Source organism: Sminthopsis crassicaudata, chromosome 1, assembly GCF_048593235.1.
Source record: "Sminthopsis crassicaudata isolate SCR6 chromosome 1, ASM4859323v1, whole genome shotgun sequence".
NCBI lineage: Eukaryota > Metazoa > Chordata > Mammalia > Dasyuromorphia > Dasyuridae > Sminthopsis > Sminthopsis crassicaudata.
In genome coordinates, this window is record NC_133617.1 from 688,190,876 (window position 1) to 688,198,610 (window position 7,735).

The 7,735-nt window shown below is 32.6% G+C and overlaps 1 pseudogene; it reads right to left on the reverse strand.

The window, feature by feature from the left end:
* Positions 1-4,661: 4,661 nt before the first annotated feature.
* LOC141551294 (T-complex protein 1 subunit zeta pseudogene) lies at positions 4,662-7,495 on the reverse strand (annotated as a pseudogene).
* Between the last annotated feature and the right edge of the window lie 240 nt (positions 7,496-7,735).

Consider the following 7,735-nt stretch of genomic DNA (forward strand, 5'->3'; position numbering starts at 1 on the left):
TGAACCTAGAACATGCCATTAGACCTTATCATTTAACTCCCTCACTACGAGATACATAATCTCATTTTGGTTCCCTAAATCTAGACTTTATCAAGATCACCTACCAAAGCCTATGGGATGCACCTAAAGCAGTTCTTGGGGAAAATTGTATATCTCCAAATAGCTAGATAAATAAAATAAAGAGGAGATCAATGAATTAGTCATGCAACTAAAAAAGCTAGAAAAAGAACAAATTAAAACCCCCCAATTAAATACCAAATTAGAAATTTTGAAAATCAAAGAAGTTAATAAAATACAGACTAAGAAAACTATTGCAATAATTAACAAAACTTGCATACTCATTATGCAAAAGGTATAAGGTATATAATATTTGCTTTTTATTGCTTGTAGTTTTTTTTTTTTTTTTTTTTTTTTTTTTTAAGGATCTTTCAAAGTTCCCTCATGGTACTATTGTTATTGTGCCTATAAATTATCAGTTCTATCACCAATACTAAGATAAATAAATGTTTTGAGAGGTAAGGAAAATAGTTTAATTGTTTGTATTTTAGGACTACATCTCGCTCAAAATGGTCAGGGTTAGCTGAAATCTTTTAGGTGTAGGCTAAATGCTTGTCTTATGAAAAAAAAAGACAAAATAGATAAACCTTTGGTTAATTTGATCAGAAAAATCAAAGAAAAAAGCCAATCACAAGCATCAAAAATGGAAGAGGTCAACTCACGACCAATGAAAAGCAAATTAAAGCAATAATTAGGACCTATTTTGCCCAATTCTATGGTCACAAGTCTGACAATCTATAAGTAAAATAGATGAATATTTAGAAAAATATAAATGTATAGGTTAACAGAAGAGGAAATAAACTACTTAACCAGTCCCATTTTAGAAAAAGAAATTGAACAAGTCATTAATGAACTCCCTAAGAAAATATCTCCAGGAACAGGTGAATTGACAAGTGAATTCTGCAAAACATTTAAAGAACAATTAATTACAATATTATGTAAACTATTTAGAAAAATAGGTAAAGAAGGAATGTAAGGGTCCTAAGAAGGTCAGGGAAGTTCAATTGATATATAAGTGCACCAATGGTCTTTAGGATCAATGGATGTGCTTAAGGGTTGAGTACTTAGGGACTTCCTTTGTGAGTGGGACCTCCATCCATGGCAGGAACCCAGATACCTCTCTGAAGTCTCGGTCAAATTCAGGATGTAACCTTCATCATTGATTGGCTTGTGTCTGTGATCTCATTGACCCTATTTAAGCTCTCTCTCTTACCACCAGAAGCTTGGACTAGGAGAGCTCTACCAAGGTAGGTGCAGGAGGTCATAGAGTAGATGTGAATTACATGAATAAAGTCTAAGCTTGTTCATCTAAACTCTCTGGTGCTCTGTTGTGCACATAAACTACTTCCATATGAGACAGTAGTGGGAGGATTCTGAAGACCTCAAAACAGAGGTAAGATTGATAGTATATTTAGCAGCTTTTCTCTGATAGGCCTAGGAATAAGGACAGAGTGGCATTAGTTAGGAGAGAATAATCCTAACAAAGGAATACAGTCAAATTCCTTCTATGACACAACTACAGTGATACCTAAATCAGGAAGTGCCAAAAAAGAAAAAGAAAAAAAAAAAAAAAAAAATATATATATATATATATATATATATATATATATATATATATATATATATATATATATCACTGTCCTTTATAAATATTTGTTGAGGACCATACATAGTGTTTAACTCTTAAATGGATAAACAGAGGTTTACACATAAAGATGGATAGATTCTCATAGCCCTGCAGGTATGTATTACAGAGTTAAGGAGTTATACAAATCAGTCTCTACTATTATCTTACTTCTAAATTAAGCTAGCTGACTTGCTGGAATCTAAATGACCCTGGCAATTGGAGATAAATGTCTGGAGGTCATAAGATATAGTTAAAAGAAGGCAAGTGTTGCTTGCAAAAGAATGTATCTTTTTTTTTTTTTTTTTAACTGACAATAACCTTTCTGTGCCTTGAAAACATATATTTTGCATGGAGTATGAGAACAAATCAGAGTTATTCACTGACATACAGTTGTCTCTGGTCTCCTTGTATTATTTGAATATTCTCAAATGATAAGTTCTATTCTGCTGGTCAAAATTAGATCCCACCTGCCACTAACAAGTGGTCCCTAATAAATACTGATGAAGAAATTTAAAATCAAAAATTGGCAAAAAGATTATGGCAATTTATCAGCAGGATAGTACACTATGACCAAGTGGGATCTATAACAGAAAGGCAAGACTGCTTCAATATCAGAAAAACTATTGCCATAATCTACTATAACAACAACACCATCAGAAATTGTATGATAATCTCAAAAGATGCAAAAAAAAAGCTTTTGACATAATGTAACACCCCATCCTATTAAAATACTAGAAATCATAGGAATACAGGAGGTTTTTAAAAATATAATATGCAGAATCTATCTAAAATCCATGGCAAACATTATTTGTAAAGGGGAGAAGTTGGATGCATTCCCAAAAAGATCAATGATGAAATAAGGATCACTATTGTTCAACAGTGTTCTAGAAATGTTGGCTGCAGCAACAAGAGAAGAAAAAGAAATTAAAGAAAGTAGACTAGGCAATGAGGAAATAAGACTCTTGGTAGATAATTATGATGATATAATTAGAGAATTCTAGCTAATCATCTAAAACCTATTGAAAACAATTCACAACTTTAGCAACATTGCAGGATATAAAATAAAATTATAAAATTAATCAGAATTATATATATATGTATATACATATATATATATATTTATTACTCACAAAGCCTTTCAGCAAGCAATAAAAATAAAAATTCCATTTAAAATTACTGTAGACAAAATAAAATACATGGGAGGGGGGGTCTACCTGACAAGACAAACCCAAAACTATATGAACACAAGTACAAAGTACTTCTTACAAAAATAAAATCAGATCTAAACAACTAGAAAAATATCATTTATTCATGCCAAGGCTGACTTAATATAATAAAAATAGCAATATTCTAAATCGGTCTACTTGTCCAGTGTCATATCAATCAAACTGTTAAAATATGATTTTATAGAACTAGAATAATTAATAATAAAATTCACCTGGAAGAACAAAAGGTCAAGAAAATCAAGAGAATTAATGATTTAAAAAAAAAAAAAAAAAAAAAAACGAACTAGAAAGGATGGTGACTTAGCAGTACCAAACCTAAAACTATATTTTAAAGCAGCAGTAATAAAAACCAATCAAAACAATTTTGTACTAAAAATAAAGAGATAAATAAGTAAAATAGATTAGATACACAAGACACAATAATCAAGCCCTATAGCAATGTAATATTTGATAAATCTCTAAATTCCAACTTCTGGAATAAGGACTCATTATTTGACAAAAATTTCTTAGAAACTTAGAAAATAATATATCAGAAAATCAGCATCTCACACCCCATATCAAGATAAGGTAAAAATGAATAAGGATTATATCATAAATAAATCAGCAGAGAGAATAATTTACTTATCAGATCTTTGGAGCAGGGAGAATTTATTACCAAACAAATGGAGACCATTACAAAAGGCAAAATGAACATCTTTGATGACATTAAATTAAAAAGTTTTTACACAAACCAAACGAGCAGAAACATAATTCAAAGGGAAGTACCAAACTGGAAAAAAATCTTTACAGCCAGTATTTCTGATAATGGTCTCATTTCTAAAAGATATAAAGAACTGTATCAAATTTATAAGAATACAAGTTATTTCTAATTGATAAATGGACAAAGAATATGAACAGACAATTTTCAGATGACAAAGTTAAGGCGATTTATAATTATATGAAAAAAATTCTCCCAAATTAAAGTACCTCTGAGGTATCACCTTAAACCTTAGATTGGCTAAGATGACAAAACAAGATAATGATAAAAGTTGGGTGGGATCTGGAAAAACTGGTAACACTAATGCATTGTTGGTGGGGTTGTGAAATGATCCAGTCATTCTGGAGAGGAATCTGGAAGTATGCCTAAAGGGCTATAAAACTGCTCACACCCTTTGAGTGAGCAGTGCCATTACTGGGTCTGCATCCCAAGAAAATCCTAGAGGAAGGAAAAGACCCACATGTGCAAAAATGTTTGTAGCAGCTCTTTTTGTGGTAGCAAAGAAATTGGAAAAGGAGTGAATGCTATGAACTGGGGAATCACCGAACAAGCTGTGTTACATGAAGGTAATGGAATATCATTCTTCTATAAAAACTGATGAGCAAGTTGGTTATTGAAAGGTCTAGAAAGCTTTACATGAATTGATGCTGAGTGAAACAAGTAAAACCAGGAATACATTATAAACAATAACAGCAAGAATGTGCAATGATCAGCTATGAAAGGTTTGGTTCTTCTCTGTGGTTCAGTGACCTCAAGCAATCCCAATAGACTCTGGACAGAAAATGCCATCTGCATTCAGAAAAAAGATCTAAGGAGACTGAATATAAATAAACACATTCCATGCTGTTCTGGTTTTTATTTTTTTATCTCTCCCATGGTTTTTCCCTGTTGCTCTGATTTTTTTCTCCCAATATGACTCATAATGTATTGTATATTAAAAATGAATAAATGTACTACAATTTAAAAAGACATAAAACTTCAGTGATGGTGAATTCTACCATGCCAGCCCATGAGTTATCTTCAATTGAGATCTCAGCTGTTCAAAATTTTTCACTGCATTCTTGACATGTGTATTCATTTGCTTCTTTGGTTCTTTGATTAATAACATGACAGATCAAAGATTGTCACATTTTTCAATGAAGATGAACTTCTTTTCTACCATTATGTATACACAGACAAGCTCTACATGTCCCAAATAATCAGAATTTAGGTCGTCTAAAGCATTGATAGCCATCCTGTTACATGCAAGAATAAATATCTCCATATTTCTTCTTTTTCTTAGAGAGAGCTTGTATCCCTTCTTTTGCAACACCATCTAGAGCAAATGGGTCGATTCCCATTTGATTATAACAAAAAATACTTTGAATCACCACACAGTTTTCTTTTCAGTTCTATTTTCTTTACTCTATCTCCAGCAAATTTCCTTTCTGATTTTACTAGCTTCTTTCTTCTGCATTTTTGTACTGAAACAGTTTTTTTTTAATATATTCTAATGAAATATTGCATGTAAGAATGTAAGCATCTTCTACTCTTCACTTCATATCAGGATAGCAGGCAGCATGGTCCAGAACTAGCCCTCTGATCATCATCTTGTCAGTTTCCAATTTGTGCTTAATCTTCATCATCTCTATCTTTTTTTTATTAAAGTTTTTTTTTTATTTACAATGCATATGCATGGATAATTTTTCCAACATTGACCCAACATTGACAACCTTTTGTTACAAATTATCCCTTTCTTCCTCCACCCTCTCCTCTGGCTGACAGGTAGTCCAATACATGTCAAATATATTGAAATACATGTTAAATCCAATATATGTATAAATATTTACACAGTTATCTTGCTGCACAATAAAAATCAGGTCAAAAAGGAAGGAAAAGAAAAACTGAAAAAAGAAAACAAAATGCAGGCAAATAACAACAGAAAGAGTGAAAATGCTATTTTGTGTTTCACATTCTGTTCCCATGGTTATCTCTTTAGTTGTAGATGACTCTTTTCATCATTGAACCAGTGGAACTGATTTGAATCATTTCAATGTTGAAGATAGCCACATTCATCAGAATTGGTCGTCTTATAGTCTTCTTGTTGTTGTGTAGAATTATCTCCTGGTTCTGCTTATTTCACTTAGCATCGGTTCATGTAAGTCTCCCCAGTCCTCTCTGAAATCATCCTGTTGATCGTTTTTTTGCAGAACAATAGTATTCCACAGCATTTATATACCATCATTTATTCAGCCATTCTTCAATTAATGAGCATCCACTCAGTTTCCAGTTTCTTGCCACTACTAAAAAAAGATGCCATAAACGTTTTTTGCACATGTGGGTCCCTTTCCCTCCTTTAAGATATTTTTGGGATATAAGCCCAGTAGTAACACTGCTGGATCAAAGGGTATGCACAATTTGATAACTTTTTGAGAATAATTCCAAACTGCTCTTCAGAATGTTTGGATCCATTCACAATTCCACCAACACTGTATCAGTGTCCCAGTTTTCCCACATCCCCTCCAACATTTGTCATTAACTTTTCCTGTCATCTTAGCCAATCTGACAGGTGTGTCGTGGTATCTTAGAGTTGTCTTAATTTGCATTTCTCTGATCAATAATGATTTGGAACACTTTTTTTATGTTGCTACAAATGGTTTCAATTTCTTCATCTGAAAATTGTCTGTTCATATCCTTTGATTATTTATCCATTGGAGATTGTCTTAAACTATTATAAATTTGAGTGAATTCTCTATATATTTTAGAAATGAGGCATTTCTCAAAATCTTTGGATGTAAAAATGTTTTTCCAGTTTATTTCTTCCCTTTTAATGGTGTCTGTATTAGTTTTGTTTGAACAAACCTTTTTAACTTAATATAATCAAAATTATCTATTTTGTGATCAACAATGATCTCTAGTTCTTCTTTGGTCACAAATTCCTTCATCCTTCACAAATCTGAGAGGTAAACTATCTGAGAGGTAAACTAGCCTATGTTCTTCTAATTTATTTATAACATAATTCTTTATATCTAGATAATGAACCCATTTTGACCTTATCTTGGAGTATGGTGTTAGGTGTGGGTCTATGCCTACTTTCTGCCATACCAGTTTCTAATTTTCCTAGCAGTTTTTGGTCAAATAGTGAATTCTTATCCCAAAAGCTAGGGCCTTTGGGTTTGTCAAATACTATATTGCTATAATCATTAACTATTTTGCTCTGTGAATCTAAATTTTTCCATGATCAACTTCTCTATTTCTTAGCCAGTACCAAATGGTTTTAATGACCAGTGCTTTATAATATAGTTTTAGATTCATGATCTTTGAAAAGATCAGTGGGTTCACCTGTTTTTCTACAGCCAAAATTAAGGGTACCACTGTTTCTATTAGCACATTGACTTTGGTATACAGGGACATTTCATCAATGAGAATTTCTCTACCAATTTCCCTGCTTATTTTGATATAATCAAAGATTTCATGGGCCTTTGTCTTGGCAGTTTCAAACTCTTCTGTTATGATTTGAGGATGCAGACTTTGAAAGATGTACACATCTACCTGCCTCAGCAGCTCTCCAACGATGAGAACATTTGAAGTCTTGCCATTATCAGTAATGTCATCCTGGGAAGTAGCTTCTTTTTCAGTCAAGGAGGCTGTTGGATACTGAATATTGTGTTGCCATCCTCTGTGCACTTCAAATCTCCTGTGCCAGAAACAAGCATTTCCATGATGTCCTTGGACCCCAGATTGTTTTTTTTTACATATCCTACAGCTCCTGGACCATGCTGATATTCATGTCCAGTGCCACCTGGATGAACATGAGGCCACTTTGACTTTGGGGTCCAACACATTCATAATTGATCTGTCTGGGAAGCAGTAGCAGAGGAGTAATTGAGATCTAGGAAGCAGCTCCAAAGTTCTTAAGCTCAGCCATGGCCCCAAAGATAGCCTGTTTTTCTTTATTTATTTCCTCATGAATATATTGTACATAGAATGTGCTTAAGTCTTTAAAATGTTGAATCAAATTTATTATATACATACTCCATATTTTGCTTTGTTTTTATTTATTTTGAAATAAAATTATTTACATACTTC